Source organism: Monodelphis domestica, chromosome 4 (genome assembly GCF_027887165.1).
Source record: "Monodelphis domestica isolate mMonDom1 chromosome 4, mMonDom1.pri, whole genome shotgun sequence".
Classification (NCBI taxonomy): Eukaryota; Metazoa; Chordata; class Mammalia; order Didelphimorphia; family Didelphidae; genus Monodelphis; species Monodelphis domestica.
Genome location: NC_077230.1, coordinates 182,975,373 through 182,994,768, shown reverse-complemented (window position 1 = coordinate 182,994,768; position 19,396 = coordinate 182,975,373).

Genomic DNA, 19,396 nt, shown 5'->3' with positions numbered 1-19,396 from the left:
CTCCCTTCCCTCCCCCAAGGGGAAAAACAAAACGTGGAAAAAGAGCTTTGGAAAGCCAACGGAGTTTAAAAATAGTAACAACAAAAAGGGTCAAGAGCAAGGATAGCTTTTGGAGCAGCAGAGGTGGACAGGCTTCAGGGGAAAAGGTCAAATGAGGAGAAGGTGGCAGCAGTTCAGTAAGAGTGGCACATAGGAAGTGAATTAACAGTGTAACTAGTGCCCCAAATGATGCCAGCCACCATTTGGTTCCAAAGAACCAAAATAAAAACCCTTCCCTTTTACTTTTCAAAATACTTTCATATACCCCAAACTAACACCCACATGCACTGTGTTACGCAGAACCCCTGGGTGCTTGCCACCTCAGTTTCTCCTCGACTTCTTTGTGCTCTGCCCCCCAACTAGGGAGGTAGAATGATGCCATTGTGCTTATAATTACAGGTTCTTCTTTATATTGGAAAGGCACTCAGGAGAGTTTCCAGGATCCAAAAATACATCATGGCAAGAAGGGGATCGTGCCCAGACCCTCCAATATGAAGTCACTGTTCCCTGACTTTTCAGGTCTCATAAACAATTGAGACTCAAATATTGTCTGCTCCCAATAGTCCGACCTCTTTGGCATCTGCAAATGCTCTTAGTTCTCTTCTACATAAAATAGTTTTCAATTTAAATATATAATAAAAGAAGGTGTCACTGAAGCACAAGAAAAAGAAAAAAAAAGTCCAGAGTTCAAAAATTGAAGGAGGAAGTACTCAAGCTAAAAATTTCAATCCAAAATGGAAGAAAAAAAGTCAGTGAGTCATATCCAAAAAAACAGAGAAGAGAGCAAAGGAAACTTCAGTAGGGGATACAGACAAGAAGAATAATGTTGGTATTATCCATTAAAGTTGATTTTATATATATGTATATATGTATATATATACACACATACATACATATATAGATTTACATATACAAAGTTGAATATATGTAGTAGGTTCATGATTGCATTCACAATCTACATTTTCTGTCCTTTGATTATGAAAATAACTCATGTTTGTTGATAGCTAACAAGTTCATCATAAAAAAAATTTATTTTAAAAACAAATCCAAACCCCCAAAGCAGAATCTGAAGAAAATATATTTTGTTCATTCATTTAACAAACATTTATTCAGCCTATTCTGTGTAAAGTCACTGTACAAGGGGCTGTACAGAATAGAAATATGAATAATAATAGCTCATAATTCATATAAAATTTTATAGTTACAAAGCACTATCTAATCTGGTGTTTATGACAGTTCTCTAAAACTAAACTAAACAAAACCAGTCCATGCCTACAATATCTATGTGCCATCTAAGTATTATTATCATCTATTCATTTTCCAGAAAAGAAACATGAGATTCAGAGATTAAGTAATTTGCCCAAAATCATACACTTCATCAATGAAAGAACTAGGCATCAAACCTATGTCTTCTCCCTCTAAATCCCATGCTTTTTCCTTCACATAGCACTAAGGATAAAAGGGAATAATTCATTCATCCCAGAGAAGAGCTGAGAAAAATGCACCTCACTACTATATCCAAAAAGTCACTTAACTATGGATACCTTTGTTTCCAGAGCGACCACTACAAGGCACATATGCCAACTTGGGCAGACACAGAGAAAAAGGATCTATAAGTATAAACATATTTATGGCAGCATATTTGATTGTGACAAAGAACTGGAGGCTGGGACTATTTTTTTACCCTTTTTTTTGGATCCCAGAGCTTAGCAGAGTACCTGGTACATAGCAGACAATAAATACTAGTTGACTGAGACAAAGTGAATGCCATTTAGGGAACAGCTGAACGAATGATGGAGAAATTATAAAGGAGATTGGCCTCAAAGAAACCTGGGAAGACTCACATGAAGTGATGCAGAGTGAAGTGAGCAGAACCAAGAGAATAATTTATAAATTGCATATAACAATGTAAAGGAAAATACCTTTGAAAGACTTAAGAACTATGATTAATGCAGTGATCATCCACGACTCCAGAAAACTAATGATAAATCCCTCCCACATCTTGGCAGAGATGTGATGGAGTACAAGTGCAGAATGAGACAAACATTTTCAGATATGACCAATGTGTAAAACTGTTGGGGGGGGGGGGGCTGTTACTGTTCTTTTTGACTTGGCTATACTTATTTGCTATTGGGACTTTTTTTTGGAGAGAGGAACAATTATGGAGGAAGAGGCAGAGGCAGTGTTAGTGATTTAAAAAAAAGAAAAGAGCATTAATAATACATTTTAAAAATGCAGAGATGAACAGAAAATAGTTTAGAAAGGGATATATAGGTAGGGTAGTGTTGAAACTATCCTACTGAGTTTCATATGTATTTTCAAAAAATAAACTATATAGAACAGACATTTTATTTTGTGTACATGATTTTTCCATTCTTCATTGCAAATTTATTCATGTTTGCCAAGATCATAATAATTTAAAAGAATTTTTAAAAAGAAAATGCAATTGTAGGGGTGTGGAATATTGCATAAACTATCAGCCATGGTTGGTTTGTTCATTAGTTGTGCTGAACTGTTTTTTCTTCTTTTTTTTATTCTTTTTATAAAGGATGGCTGACTGGGTGAGGGAGGAAGAGGGGATATGTTGAGAAACTAAAGATAAATAATAATAAGATGAAAAAATTTAAGAGATAGAGCTCATTCATTCATTATAATCTGGGAAAGAAGCTAGGACTCCTATACAAATAATCAACACATTAGACAGTAATGTTACAAGTAGCTTATAAGTAGGTAAGTCACATCCTATTATACTACACAGGAAGGTGGAAGAAACGACTCTGGATCTGTAAACTGATCAAATAAGGCATTTGGACTAAATCTAAAAAGATTTTCAGAACCTAAAATGAAAAGAGAAATGGAAGACAATGAAGGGAGATCTTCCAGGCAAAAGAAATGGCAGAAGTCCCGTCTTAAATCATTGCATTGGTCTCCTCACCTTAGGGGTCAGAAGTCCCTGGGAGTCGACTGTGAAATTAGGAAAACAAAGTCAAACCCAGTCATGTATTTTCTACTTCTCTGTTGTTAGAAAGGAGAACTTTGGGGTTTAAAGTAGGGATTTAAGGGCGTCTTGCCAGGTAGTACAGGCTAGCAAAGGACTAGGGCACTTAAAGACAGTGGACCAGAGAAATGCTAATGGGAAAAAGCATGCCCCACCAATATCAGTTTCCTGGCACACAGCCCCAGTTACCCTGTCCTAGATACTGCTTTGCCATTCCTTCTCACATTTGTTCATCTCTCTTCTCTGAACTGAATTTTTTTGATTGACTTTAATGGTTAGATAAAGGAGGGGGAAGAGAAATTATTACCTAGGACTTCCATATTTCCAAATCAGAGGCAAATATCAATTTGACACTTCCATTATCTCTTGATATTTATATGTTATATCTCTAGCAAAGACATTTACCCAGAGGCAAACCCCTGATTCTGTATTTAACCACTTTTCCTTCTTTCATTATATTCTTTCTTTTTTTTTTAACCTTTACTTCCTTCCTGTCAGTAAAAAAAATCTTAAAACTGAAGAGCAAGGGCTAGGAAAACAGGGTTAAGTGACTTGCCCAGAGTCATACAACTGGGAAGAGTTTGAGGCCAGATTTAAGCTTAGGTTCTCCCAACTCAAGGCCTGGTGATTTATCCTCTGTGTCATCTAGCTGACCCTCAGTATACTTTCCATCATTTTCTTCTTCTCTTCCTTTTACGTTTTTCCTAACTTTGACCCTCCAGCTCAATTACACTTCATATCCAATGTTAATACTAATTCTTCGAAGCAAAACTCATCTCATGTGAAGGTGGGAAATTTGTCTTAATAGTCATTTCTCCATTTTTTTCTTCCCCTTCTCAGACTATTTGTACCCTCATGCTTTCTTTCTACCCGGTCTTAAGAAATTATTTAAATTTATATACGCTAAAGTATAGATATATGACTGATAAATTAAAGTGCTATCCCTCCCAGGAAGAATCAAAACCTAAATATAGAGTAATGAAACTCTGATGGTGAAATGTCAGACACTAGCCCCAGATTAGATTAAATAATTCCAGTATGGGGTGGTGGGGAGGGATGCCATCAGGAATGGAGAGGTTCCTGGTGCACAGAAAATTCCCCCTGCAGAAAAGTCACCTCAAAAGCCCCTATCTACTTGAGAAATCATTTGTGGTAGACTCTGAGAATACAAAAATAAATAAAATTACAACTTAATGAAATAGAAAGACACATTTGCTTATCACTATGATATCAAGTACAATGTGATAAAAAATCAAGATCAAGCAAAATTCTATGGGGAAAATTTTTGAGGAAAGAATAGGTATCATTTGGCTGGGGAGGCCAAGAAAGGTTTCATGAAGGAGGTGACGCCAGAGTTGGTCCTTGAAGGAAAAGGGGGGTTCATGCAAATAAAATTTGGAGGGAGGATGGAAAAGAGAAAGACCCTTCTAAGTACTATAAGAACAGGGCAATACAATGTGGTAGTGGGACGGTTTGGGTTCAAATGATGCCTCTGAGCTTATTACCTAAATGATCTTGGATAAATCATTTACTCTGCCATAACCTTCATCTGAATATAAATGAACTTCTGCAGAAACCAGGGATGCTGTTTCTGAGGGACAGTCAACCCAGGGACACTACATATTGTGCTTTTAGAAGGAAATATCATTCCTAATTGTCTGGTAGACTATTGAGGCCCATATACTGTGTACCTGTGTAAAGAGGAAAGGGACTTCTTTGGATTCAGGGGTGGAATTGGGGAAAAGGACAAGTAGTTTGAAAGAGTTGTTCAAGAGAAGCAAGAATGAACTTTTGAATGGCAAAATATGGATTTCACCAGAGCCACAAACACATGGCAAATATAATCCCTGACATGTCTTTTGATTCCCAGCACCTACAACTCTAGAGATTGTTAAGAACAGACTCCTCTGGGGGCAGCTCGGTGGCTCAGTAGATTGAGAGCCAGGCCTAGAGACGGGAGGTCCTAGGTTCAAATCTAGCCTCAGACACTTCCCAACTGTGTGACCCTGGGAAAGTCACTTAACCCCCATAGCCCAGCCCTTACCACTCTTCTGCCTTGGAATCAATACACAGTATTGACTCCAAGATGGATGGTAATGGTTTAAAAAAAAAAAAGAACAAACTCCTCTCAATAAGATAATTCTCTCTCTCTCTTGGGATGAAATGAGATCTGACATTTCTCTAGATGAGTGACTCATTTTCTCTTTTGTGAGAATATAAAATTTCGCTGATAGCTTTATTTTTTTTTATATCACCAGAATTTTTTCCAGTACTCTTCCCCCTTGCAGAGGAGCTCACTTACTTCTATGTATTTTTTGGTCTGTTCTAATCTTCTCCATTTCTGTTTAAAGTCTGCCTTGCTAAAGAGAATTTGAAAAAGAGATTTATTATCTATTCAAGATGGTCTTTTGTGTAACTAGCATTTGGTAGGAGAGAACTAAGCTAACAGAAGTAAATGAATCATTACTATCCCCTGGAAAGTTAATAGAGAATGTGGCTTTTATGTGCCCCCAGGTTACAGAAAAATGAGGAATAGTATAAGGATGATATTAGAAATTCAGTCTTGTTATATTAGTTTAGAGAAAAGAAGTAGAGCAGCTGGCTTGAGAAAGAATTGGAGCTTGAAACATGCCTGAGACAGAGTGTCAGTTTCAAATGCTGACAATGTAAGGGTTTTTTTCTGTGGGTAGTTGTTCTCTGGGAGTGGCAGTTACTCTCTCTGGGTGTGGCTGTTACTCTGAGGGAGTGACTGTTACTCTCTAGGAGTATTGGGAGCAGGTGACATCTTTTTTTCTCTCTCTCCTCACTGCCTGAGGTAGAAGGAAAGGAGGGAAAAACCTGAAGGAGCTAAGTGATTTTCCTTTGCCAACTTGGGAAACACCAGTGACTGTACTGCTGTTTCATAAATTGTTTTTATATCTGAGAAGACCATAGAAAAATCTGCTCTTTGGTTTGGACTCTGAGTCTGTTAAGGCTCAGAGTCCTAACTTGGTTCTTGCTGAGGTTCAGCCAAGAGGACCAAAATGACATGACAAGGTCTGGATCCATGTACTATGTAGACTGTGGATGATCAGACCAACATGAGCTCAAAAGGCTCTATCCATGGGTCAGACACAAATATCTCCTATGAACATGTGGCTCAGAGATGTCTCTAAATTTGTACATTTCTTTGTACAACAAAACTAATGCATCCAAAATTAGAAGGGAAGCAACAAATTGGGAAACAATCTTCATTACAAAAAACTCTGACAAAGGTCTAATTACTCAAATTTATAAAGAGCTAAACCAATTGTACAAAAAATCAAGCCATTCCCCAATTGATAAATGGGCAAGGAACATGAATAGGCAATTTTCAGTCAAAGAAATCAAAACCATCAATAAGCACATGAAAAAGTGTTCTAAATCTCTTATAATCAGAGAAATGCAAATCAAAACAACTCTGAGGTATCACCTCACACCTAGCAGATTGGCTAACATGACAGCAAAGGAAAGTAATGAATGCTGGAGGGGATATGGCAAAGTCAGGAGATGAATGCATTGCTGGTGGAGTTGTGAATTGATCCAACCATTCTGGAGGGCAATTTGGAACTATGCCCAAAGGGTGCTAAAAGACTGTCTGCCCTTTCATCCAGCCATAGCACTGCTGGGGTTGTATCCCAAAGAGATAATAAGGAAAAAGACATGTACAAGAATATTCATAGCTGTGCTCTTTGTGGTGGCAAAAAATTGGAAAATGAGGGGATGCCCTTCAATTGGGGAATGGTTGAACAAATTGTGGTATATGTTGGTGATGGAATACTATTACACTCAAAGGAATAATAAAGTGGAGGAATTCCATGGGGACTGGAACAACCTCCAGGAATTGATGCAGAATGAAAGGAGCAGAACCAGGAAAACACTGTACACAGAGACTGATACACGGTGGTACAATCGAATGTAATGGATTTCTCCATTAGTGGCAATGCAATGACCCTGAACAACCTGGAAGAATCTATGAGAAAAACCACTATCCACATCCAGAGGAAACACTGTGGGAGTAAAAACACCAAAGAAAAAGAATTGCTTGAATACATAGTTCGAAGGGATGTGTTTGAGGATATAGACTCTAAATGAACATCCTAGTGCAAACAACAACATGAAAATAGGTTCTGATCAAGGACACAAGTAATACCCAATGAAATTGCGTGTGGGCTGTGGGAAAGTGGATGTAGGGGAGGGAGGGAAACAATGTGATTATTGTAACCAAGGAATAATGTTCTAAGTTGACTAAATAAACTAATTCAAATGGGGAAAAAACAAAAATAAAAAAAGAGAATAGACACGATATTATTCAACAAAAAAATAAATTTGTACATTTCGTGTTTCTTTTGAACTATTGAAACTGTGCTTTGCCCATCGAGCACAGTGCCTTTCTTGATAAGGCATGCCATGCTGGACAATACTGTTCTCCTGTGTCTCACAGTCTATACCAAAGTTCTTCAGAAAGATTTTGACAATATCTCTGTATCATGTCTTCTGACCTCCCTTTGAGGGTTTGCCTTGTGTTTGTTCTCCATAAAACAATCTTTCAGGCAAACATATTTGGCATCAGAACAATGTGGCCAGACCATCCTAGCTGCATTCTCTGCAGCAGAATTTGAATGCTTGGCAGTTCAACTCAAGAAAGGACTTCAATGTCAAGTACATTATCTTGCCAGGCAATCTTCAGAATCTTTCCAAGAGAAATAAAATGGAAGTGATTCGATTTCCTGGCATATCATCCACAGGCATACAACAATGAAGTCAGTTCAATGCCTCTGTAGACTTTCAGTTTGGTAGACAGTCTAATGCCCCTTTATCTCCCACACTTTCCTTTGGAGCTTACCAAACACTGAGATAGCTCTGGAAACTCATGCTTTAATTTCCTCATCTATGTGGACATCCCTGGAAAGAGGACTGCCAAGGCAAGTGAACTTATTCATAGTATTCAGAATTTCTCCATTTGCTATTACCAATGGTTACACGTATGGATGATGTGGTGTTAGCTGGTGGTGAATCTCTATTTTCTTAGATATAATTCTAGCCTATCTCTATTGGAGATAGAAGAATAAAGGACAGGTTGCCCAGCCATATAGCAACCCAGGGTCCTGCCTGCCCCCTCTCTTGTTCTACTGGAGGTATAGTCAGTCCTCCTCTTGCTCCTGAAAAGGGCAAAAATCATAGTCTCCCTGGAAGACAGGGTGTACCAAATCCCAGATCAGATATTTATCCATGCCACATGCTAGCAGGCTGTATTTCTGTTAGACATTTTCCAACCACACCTATAACTTACATATAAAATGAGGTGGTTGAACCAAATGGAGTCTAAATTTCAGCTCTAAATCCATGATGCTGTGACTAAGGAAATCATGTTACCTCTCTGTCCTCTGTTTCTTGGTCTGTAAAAGAAGGGAGTTGAGCTAGATGGTCTCTTGAAGTCCTTTCCAACCACAGATTTATGTTCCTATGAACAAAGACACCAACACAGGGGAGTACAGAATGAGAACAGGGAATGGAAAGAACCCCAGAATTACATGAAGAGGAATAATATGAGCTAAGGCTGGAAAAGTAGGCAAGAGCCAAATAGTAGAGGGTTTTAAAGGCCAGAATGAGGAGTTTGTACTTTATTCAGTAGACAATAAAGGGAGTGACCAAAAGCTTAGGAATGGGTATTATCAGAAAAACATGCTAATATCAGTCTGACAGTAGTTTAAAGATGAATTAGAGAAGATATAGATTGGCCATAGGAAGATAAATTAAGAAACAAATGCTATAATCTGGGTAAGAGTTAATCTGGGTAGGTCAAAGAGGACTTAGATAGGTGGACAGAACAATAGAGTAGAATGAGCAATGGACTGATACCCAAAGAGAACTGGCTTGGCTACCAACTTACTGCATGATCTTGGGTAATTCACCTTTTAAGGATGCAGTATTCCCATCTCTACATGGTCAATAATGTCAAATGCTGCTAAGGAGGACAATAAGAATGGGGGAGGGGGTAGCCATTGAGTTTAACTTATTGTCCTTCATTAGTGACCTTGGAGAGGAGAGAAGCCACTTGCAAGAAGAGACTGTGAGGATCACTTAACTACTCTTTCTAAAAGTTTGGTCTTCAAGGGGAGGAGAGAAATCAGGTGATAATGTATGGGAGACTTGAGCATGGAAAGAGGCCAATAGAAAGAGAGAGGAAGTTCAAATGTATGAGAGAACCAAGAGAATGGAATGACTGAAGTCATGGGAGACTTAATGGAGCATAAGACTAAGGATTCAAGTGCCCCAGTGTACACTCACCAGGCATTTGGGCAATCCTTCATGACCAGCTCTAAGACTTAGACCTTTCTGAGCCCTCAGTGTGAGTCTGATAGCCGGAGAGAAGGACCTACCATGTGGAATGCCTTTTAGGTCTTCCTGAGCACTGCCAATGATCTAGAAAGATTTCAAAGTACCCTGATCTCAAATTCAGCTGTGTAAGTGAGATAATGAAGGGAGGGAGGGAGGGATCTCTGCTATTTTCATAACTGCTGAACTACTTTCTCTCATGCTTTGCTCTGTTGAGTATGAGTTAGACGATCTGAAGCTATTGCAGCAATGCATAAGGATTCAGAAATGCTGGTGTTTATTTTTAACATATTTCCTCAATTATCTTTCTACCTTAGAGACCTTTCCCTAATGTCTACGTTTCAACTTCATTCTGTCAGGGGGAAATTAGGGAACTTTGATTAAATGGGGTAGCCAAGAGATTATGTGTAAAGTAGCTTAAAATCTTCTGCTGAAAAATGCCAAACAAATGTTATGAAGAAAATTGTCTGGGGCTCAAGAACAATAACAACAAAATTATCTTCTTACTTTCTTCTCTCACATTTCTCACACTAACCTCAGGCAAGTCACAGTTTACCTCTCTTGGCCTCCATGTTCCAGTCTATAAAATGAAGAGATTTACTGGATAACTACTAAGATCATTCATAGCTCTTAAAATTTCAATTCCAAGATTTTCCCATCCTCTACCATGGACTTCTTTTTAATTTATGTTTCAATTTCATCATCAACTCCTACCCACCCACCCCCTCATCTTGATTGCTATTCAGTGGATTGTAAATTTTTCCTAAGTAAAATAATTATTTCATATAGATAGATGCATCTACATATATATGTAGGTGGCTATATCTAAATATTTATAAAATATATAGAGATAGATGTATACATCCATACATCTATCTCTATATTAAATTAATTGAGATTAATTAATTGAGATTAAATAGATGTTCTTTTGTGTGTGTTTAAAGGCAATGTGGCTGTCCTTAGAGTCAGAACAATCTGGGTTCAAGGCCTACTCTGATACATATTAGCTATGTAATCATAAGAAAATAACTTAACTCCTGAGTTCCAAGCAGCTCTCTAAGATTTTAAAATACAGTTGCCAAGCTAAATCTGGGGATATAGAGGGATTTCTCCTTATAATTTTTTATAAAAAATCAATAATCAATAAGCATTTATTAATTACCTACTATGTGCCGGGTGCTGGGAATACAAGCAGGGAAAAAAGAGCACATTTGGGGGGGGGGGGGAGAGAGAAGGAGAGAGAGATAGACAGAGAAAGAGAAGGAGGGAGGGAGGGGGAGAGAGAGAAAAGGAGGGAGGGAGGAGGGAGAAAGTTCAAAAGTCAGTACAGTTTTGAAGTATTAGAGCTTAAATTTATGCCAAAGTTTTTGGGAAATCCTGTGTATGTTTGCATATATAGATGTGAATAAACTTCAAGTTAATGTATATATCTATCAGATCACACACATTCACACTTTCTCTCCCTTCCCCCCCCCCACCGTCACCCAAAAAATATTCTTCTAATCCCTGATAATTTATTTCATACCCAAGAGCCAGGAAAAATATTTTTAAAATATTCAGAATATCACTCTTCTAGAGGACATGAAAGTCCATAAAACTTACACATGAAATTTTGCCAATATCATACATCAGGAACAGAACCAGGACCAGGGTTTCAGTGAGAAAGTTTTCCTACCTGCTTAATTTTAAAAAGTAAACAAAGACTAACTCTAATACTGCTTTAGATTCATCTAAATACCGGGATACTCTCCTGGGATATGGGGGGGAGGGGTAATTATATTTTAATGATCTCTTAACCATAATAATCTCAGGCAGAGCAAATACCAAAACATTTCATTCCCAGGGAAGTGGACTTTATCTTCTTACCTTACTGGCTCAGCATCTGAAAGGAAGTAAATATCTAATTCGGAAAAGTGTCTAGAATATGCAGGAGGATTTCATTCATTTAATCACAAGCTCTGAGCTAATTTGTATCCTGTAGAAATGATTTGTACTTCTGAAGGTTGATGGAATCCCAAAAAACTCTACTGTGATTGCCCACCAGGGAGCGATGTGGTGCAGTGTTAGACACCTTCCTCTAACCCTTATCTTCATTTTTTCCCCCTGTGGTTGTATGCAACATATATATATATTTTTTTTTCAGGTTGGGATCAGAACAATAAGACAATAGATTAAATTTTGAAATTTAGAATTCATCCTGTCTAAATTCCTAATTTTGTAGATAGGGAAACTGAGGTCTAGAAATATTAAAATGACTTTCCCACTTCACAAGTAGCAAGGGATAGAGATGAGAGTTTAAATCAAACCCTCTGACTATTGATCCATCAATTTTTCATTGTGCTCAGTGGACAATCAGGAAACCTTCGATTCAAATCTAGCCTCAGATACTTTTTAGCTGGGTGACCCTGAGTGTTTCAGTTTCCTCATCTATAAAATGAGGATAATAAAAGGAACTACTTCTCAGAGTTGTTGTAAGAATTTAAAATGAGAATATAATTTTAAAGTGTTTAGCAAAGGCCCTGGTACATAATAAGTACTAGTAAAATGTTAAGTATTATTACAAATAAAGTAAACTGGGGCTCAAGAAGTAAAGTTACAAGCAAGTGCTCTGTAGAGTCTGCATTTGAACCCAGGTCTTTAAACTCCAGAGGCTGAGATCTTTCTTCTGTGCCCTATACAATGTAGCACAAAGCAATGTAGGTTAAAAAGATTTTATGACCAAAGTACCAAAGCATCTTGAGTTCTGATATAATATGCACCTCAAGGTCAAGATTGTGTCAATACCACCTATTTACTAATGATATTCAACACAAGAAATTTCTCTTCTAATTCCACTTTCCCACCACTTAGACTGGAATGAAAGATTCATAAGTATCAAGAGATCTGTATAAAATTATTTGAATATCTCAAAACAGATGAATGTTAACTAAAGAAGGAATTCGCCTTTATGACGAAAGATGCTACTATCCACCTCCAGATAAAGAACTGGTGGAATCTAAATGCAGATCAAAGCTTACTATTTTTCATTTTATTTTCTTCCTAGTTTTTAAAAATATATGTATTTTCTTCCACGACATTACTAATACAGAAATATGTTTTACATGGCATCACATGTATAATCTCTATCAAATTGCTTGCCCTCCTAGGCAGAAGGGAGTGAAGGAAGGGAGAGAGAGAATTTGCTCAGAATTTTAAAACAGTAATGTTAAAAAATTGGTTTTGCTTGTAATTGGGGGGAAAATAAGATATTGAAAGCTTTAAAAAAAAGAAATTTAGGAAAGACCTCTCTCAGATGCTGATCCTGGTGGAGCTAACGCGGAAAAGTCAGAACATTATAAAGCCAACCCACTAAAGACTTTCCAAATACCAAGAGATGGTTATTCTGGTGACAGTGGCATTTGCTACATTCAGTACTTTGTGTAAATGCCACCCCACTTCCATCAAGAAATTCCATGTAATTTCTAAGAAAGGCCAATTCACTAAAAAGTATGTATTAAAGAGGAAATAAAACACAAATTGAAAAGGAATCATTTGTCCCATTGTATGCCCAAGGCATAATGAAGTTCTCCAGCTGAGACAAGCAATGAACCCATTTTCTGTACAATGATAGTTCCTGTTATTGCTAAACATTCTCCTCTCAAAAATGTTACACATGTCCAAAGCAGTGTTGTGGAAATTATGCTGATAGAAAGACACAGGGAATATCCCAATAGGAAAACTTTGAGGAGCTAGACTTGCTAAAAGATGGCTAAAGCTGCTGTATGGGCTAAACCTAATATACTGCCCCCCCCCTAAAAAATTTAAAAGATGCAGAAGACTGTAGGGAAGAGGAGGGATGAAGTATAAGGCTGGAATGGACTTTGCCTGCCAAGTTACAGCCAGAGGTTAATTTGTCTTGCCTAAAAGTATGGTTACAGATAAGCACTGACAGTCTGGTTCCATTCTTAAGCTAAACGTAATTCAGATCTGTCTTTTTCCTTCCCAGAAATATTTTTCGGTTCTGGTACTTATCTGGCAGCAGTAGAATTAGAAGCTTTCTTCTGTCCAAGAATCGATATTAAATATAGATTCTGAGGTAGAAGAGCAATAAAGGTTAGACAATGGGAGCTAAGTTGGCTTGCCCTGCATCACACAGCTAGGAAATGTCTGATGCTAGATTTGAACCCAGGACCCCCATCTCTGGGTCTAATTCTCTATTCATGGAGCTGCCCCACTGCTCCCATCTTTTTTAGAATTCAAGTGATTCATTTTAGTTAGAAAAAAATAGATGCTTAGCATGCAACTAAGAACTTAATATTCATAAGATTGTAGATTTAGATTTAGAAGGGACCTTACAGGTCACCCAGTCCACACTTTTCAGTCTGTAGTTGAAGAAAATGAAGCCTATATAGCTTCAGTCTGTCAGCAAGCACTTATTAAACACTTACCATGAGCCAGGCATTGTGCTAAGTGCTGGAGATAAAAATAAAAGTGAAAATAGGGTTCCTGCCCCTCAAACAATATATAATTCACTGTCTATACCAGCAATACAAAGTGTAACTGCAAGGTTGTTGTTGTGCCTTCATTTTCAAAGAGGAGCAGTGGCATCATGGGTGGTCTTGACTTGAGCAAGAATGGGATTTAAGAGAGGCAGAATTGCACAAAGTCATCAGCCTCAATTTTTCTTCCAGTCACTGAAGTCTAGTGACAAGACAAAAGTCATGATGAGTGGTGATGGCCCTGGATGCAATGGATGACCCTGGCTTCTTCACTGTCTGACCAAGCTCTAAGTGTTCCATAGCACCTGCTTCAGTCACCTTCATTGCCATTGAATAAATTGTTCTCATCTGCCCATTCTTCCAAGAGAAGTTTTCACATGCTTGAAAGAGACACACCTCTCATGGGCTTGAGGCTAGTTGGTCACCCTATGCCTAGTTTAGCCCATCTGCCAAGATGGTCTTCCCAGGGTGTGATCACTGCAAATGCTACCACTTCTTGGAGTCACAGGTAAGAGTTGGGTGAAAAGTGGATGAGCAGCTCTGAAAAGGACTTGGTAAGGTCTTGCACCAGAGGTTCTGGTCCTCCCTGAACACTTCATACACCCCAACTGGAAAGTAATCCCAAAGGGAAAGCACTAGAAACAGAAGTTAAGCAATGAGCCTAAGATCACACAGGTAGTGTCAAAGTCATAATTTGAACTCAGGTCCCTTCTCTCTCCAAATTTAGCACTTTCTGCTCTATCCTCTACCACGGTGCCTTTCTAAAAACAACAGCTAAATTTTTGAGAAGCTTTAAGCTTTGCAGATCACTTTTCCTATATCGTCTCTTACATTTGATCCTCCCATCAGCACTATGAGCTAGATATAACACAGATGATCATGTTATTCCAACACTAATTAATAAACTCCAGTGGTTCCCTGTTGCCCTCAAGAACAAATACAAAATGCCCTGTTTAGCATTCAAAGCCTTTCATAGTCTAGCCTCCTATTAACTTTCCAATCTTATTGTACCTTAACTCTCCAGAACATACTCTTCAATCCAATGACACTGGTCTCCTGATTGTTCCATAAACATGACACTCCATCTCTTGGATCAAGGCATTCTCTCTAGCTGTCCCCCATGCCTGGAATGCTCCCTCCCTTCCATTCACTTTCCTATCTTCTTTTAAGAGCCATCTAAAATTCCACCTTCTACAAGAAGCCTTCCCCAACCCCCACCTAATTCCTTTTGTTAATTGTTTTCTATTTATCTTACAAATTGCTTACTTTGGGTTTTTTTTTTTAGTTACATGTAGAAACAATCTTTGACAATTATCTTTTGACATTTTAGAATTCAGATTTTTCTCCTTCCCTATTGTTTTCCCCCTTCCCTGAGGCAGTAAATGGTCTGATTTAAGTTATACTAGTGCTTTCATTCAATATATATGTCCATTTTGTTCATATCAGGAGTTAATACGCACATCGTACATACAATAAAAAGTGGAAAATGACTTTGAAATGCTTTGATCTGCAATCAGACTCCAACAGTTTCTTCTTTGGCTATGGATAGTATTTTTCATCATGAGTCCTTTGCTTTGCTAATAATGATTTAATCCTTTACAAATATTCATAATATAATATTTCTGTTACTCTATATAGTTTTCTCCTGGTTCTGCTTACTTCATTTTGCATCAGTTCATACGAGTTTTTTCAGGTTTTTCTGAATTCATCCTGTTCATTATTTCTTATGGTGTAAAGGCATTACATTACAACTATATATCACAACTTGTTTATCTATTCCCCAAGTGATACACATCCTCTCAAGTTTCCAATTCTTTGCCACTATAAAAATAGGTGCTAAAAATATGAGATACTGACCCAGTAGTGATGTTTCTGGGTAAAAGGATATCCATAGTTTTATGGCCCTTTTAGGCTAGTTCCATATTACTCTCTAGCATGATTGTATCAGTTCACAGTTCCACTATTAGTAATAGCTTACTTTGTACATATTTGTTTGCAAGTGGTCTCCCTATTTGATTGTGAGTTCCTTGAGGGCAGAGAATATCTTTTGCTTCTTTTTATATCCCCAGTGCTTAGTACAGTGCATGGCACATAGTAGGTTCTTATTAATGTATGTCAAATTGAATTGAATGTATACAGATTAAGAAATACAAAGTAATTTGAGGAAGGAAAAATAAATATAAACTCATCCAGGAAGACTTACTAGAAGTAGCCACTGAGGTAAGCTTTGATGGATGACAAATATTCTGAAAAGCAGGAAAAGATGAAAACAGAATCTACTTGAAATATGGAGGAATGATGGCTTGTCCTAATGCCTAGAGGAAAAAAAAATAGAAATCCCCCAAAAGAAGCAACCTGTAGTCTAGTTCATCTGGAGAAAAGAATGCTCAAATAAGAACAATGTAAAATTATTCTGGAAATAAAGGGTAGAGACAAATTGTGGGAGGCTTTAAAAGCCAGGCTGAGGAGTCTATAGTTTATCCTACAGGGAAACCATTAAAATTCTTTGAGCCTTGACATAGTCAGATCAATTCCTTTGATATTATTTTGACAGCTTTGTCAGGGTGACTTAGAGAAGGGAAAAACTAAAGACAGGGAGAATAATTTGAAGACTATTCTGGGCTAGTCCAAGTTAAAAGTGATTAGGACCTGAAGTACAGTGAGGGGTGAGTGGAGAAAAGGGTAGAGATATGAGATGTTATTGGATATTGAATTGCCTGGATGTAGGGAAAGAGGAAGAAGGAAGAGTCAAGGATGACTCCACAACAACAAACCTAAGTAACTAGGAGCACTCAACAGAAATATCCACATTGATTTTCCAGCTTTGAGCAATGATAGCACAAGGACAAAGATGCTATTCAAAATAAATAATTAATATGGGATTTTCCAACTCTTCTTTAGCAAGATAAGGACCTATAAAAAAGGAACAGAGAAGAAATGACACACAAAAATACTCTTGAGAAAAAGAATTAAAGGGTGGAAGGAAGAATTGAAAAATCACATTTCCCAGGCCCTTTTTCATCAGGATTTGGTCTACTCAGTAACCTAGTCAAGCCAGGGCATGATTTATCTCCTCCTCCTGGTGAATAGACTTAATTAGGATCAACAAGGATGAGCCTTCCGTCACCCTAGTCTTCTGGAACTGCATGAAGATTTAGGTCATACATTATGCTTTCCTTGACTCAGGCCAAGATGCTCTATCGTGCCATGAAACAAAGAGAAGGGAAAGAATTAGCAACTGATCACCTGAAGCAGGCATTTCCCCTGTAATGGCTTGGTATGTAGTGGAAAAGAAGAGGATTTTGCCTAGTCAACTTTGTTGGGGGGGAACCCAACTCTGCCTTCCTAGAGCAGGGGTCCTACTTTACCAGGCTTTGAAAGTTAAATCACTTTGATAAAAACTACAGGCAGAGAGTCCTGAATCAAACTGGGGGAATTAGATCATTTGGTCTCCAGCAAGCCCATCCTTTTCCAGCTGCATGTGGTTCATAGCCAAACCAGCCAAATAAGGATAAACTCAGGAGCTTTCCATGAGCTCTGCAAGGATCCTCAACCCAGGAAGCCAAAGCCAAGTTTTTATTAGCACATTTATAAAGCTATAGTGCAACCATGTGGGCCAAAGTGAAACTACTCCTTGGCTGCCTCTCAGGTTGACAGCTTTGACTGATGGCTTTGACATCCTTTATGAGGCGTCTGTCTTTTCAAGGAGAAAGAAATAGCAGAATGGAGCTGGAACTACTTTTCTTCTCAAGGGAACTCAATAGGCTTCCCAACTTCCAATTATACTCTTCATTGAAGTGTCTACAAGGAAAATAGCACTGTAGAAAAGATAGCGGAGAACAGTGGAAAGATTGTTAGATTTGAATAGAAAACCTAAGTTCAAATTCTGATACCTGTAGAATTTCAGACAAGTCCCTTAACCTTGCTAGATTCTGTTTCCACGTTGATAAAATGAGATCAGACAAGACAATCTCTAAATTTTTGTGCCATGTTTCATGGACAAGTCATCATTGGTAACTCATTTATATTTACCATGTATCTTTTCCATCATGCTTTGGATCACCTATAATTGTGATTCCTCTAAAATTATTATTTTCCAGAATTCACAGCCATCAATGGAAGAATATTGATACTTAAAAAGATGGGTCTTTTGTTGTTATTACATGTAATTGGTAAAATAAAATATCTTTACAAAAATATTTGTGCTTTGGGCAACTTGGCATCACTTTCTTAAATGCCATCCAGCTTTCCTTTTGTTTCCTGTTCAATTCTGTACCTAGTTCATTGTCCACCTATAGGGCTTGTTTAACACATATGTAGTGATGGGCTACTTTAATGGGTTAGCCATCTGGGCGGTACAGTAAATAGCAATGGACCCAGAGCCAGAAAGGATTGAGTTCAAACACAGCCTCAAATACTTACTTGTTACGCAAGCCCAGGTGAGTCAGTTGACCTGTATCTACCTCAATTTCCTCATTTGTAAAATAAGAATAAGAATAATACCTACTTCATAGAATAGTTGTAAGGATTAAATGAGGTAATATTTGTAAAGCACTTAGCACATAGTAGACACAAAGTCTCTTGTTTCCTTCCCTCCTTCCTTTCTTCCACCTTGCTGTTTATTCAGTCTGATTAATGTACATTCTGCATTCATATAGGTTTTCTGTCAAGATTACTAGGCTGATCTCTTTTGAATGATTGCAGATTTCACCAAGTTGGCCCTGTCCTATTCTGGAGCTTAATTCAATTTACACTGAGTTATCTGCAAATAGGAATATCTGGAGAACCTCAGCATCCATCAGGAATCTCTCTCCCATTCAAACATCCATTTGCAATCATATTTTCTTGCTTTATGCTTTGCTTGATACAAATATTTAGAGCATCCTTGAACAAAGTCATCTGTGTATCTTAATCTTTCAAGGAATCTTTTGTACTCTCCTCATGGGAATGGAAGACATTCCTTTGGGAAAGTCTTTAAAGTACTCTTTGCTCCTCTGAATTAGATGATGCTTTAAAAATATATTTTCAGTTTTGCCAATGCTTTTCATTTTTATATCTCATTCATTTCTGAATATTCTCTATCCCATGAGCCATCTTTTATAACAAAGATGTTTTATAAAGTGCTCAGCATCAATACTCCCAAAGTTTCTGGCCACATATACACCATTACATACCTGTTACCCTCCACTGCTCAGATGAAGAGACCAAGTCTGGTCATTATAATTATACAATACTCAGTTTTGTTTAATTGTTCTTTCTAATTCCATTGTCATAGTCACTGTGGATATTATTTATCTGGCTCTATTTACTTTACTCTGCATGATTGTTTTGGTTGTTGTCTTTCATACTTAAGAGGAAGAAAATGACATACCAGGATGATGTCTTTTCACTAGATCATACATTGGATTTAAACGAGGCAGAGTTGCACAAGGCTGTCAGCCTCACTCTCTCTTCCCAAGTCATCCAAGTCTAGTGGCAGGACAAAAGTCAGGACTAGTGTCAATGGCTCCAGATGAAATAGATG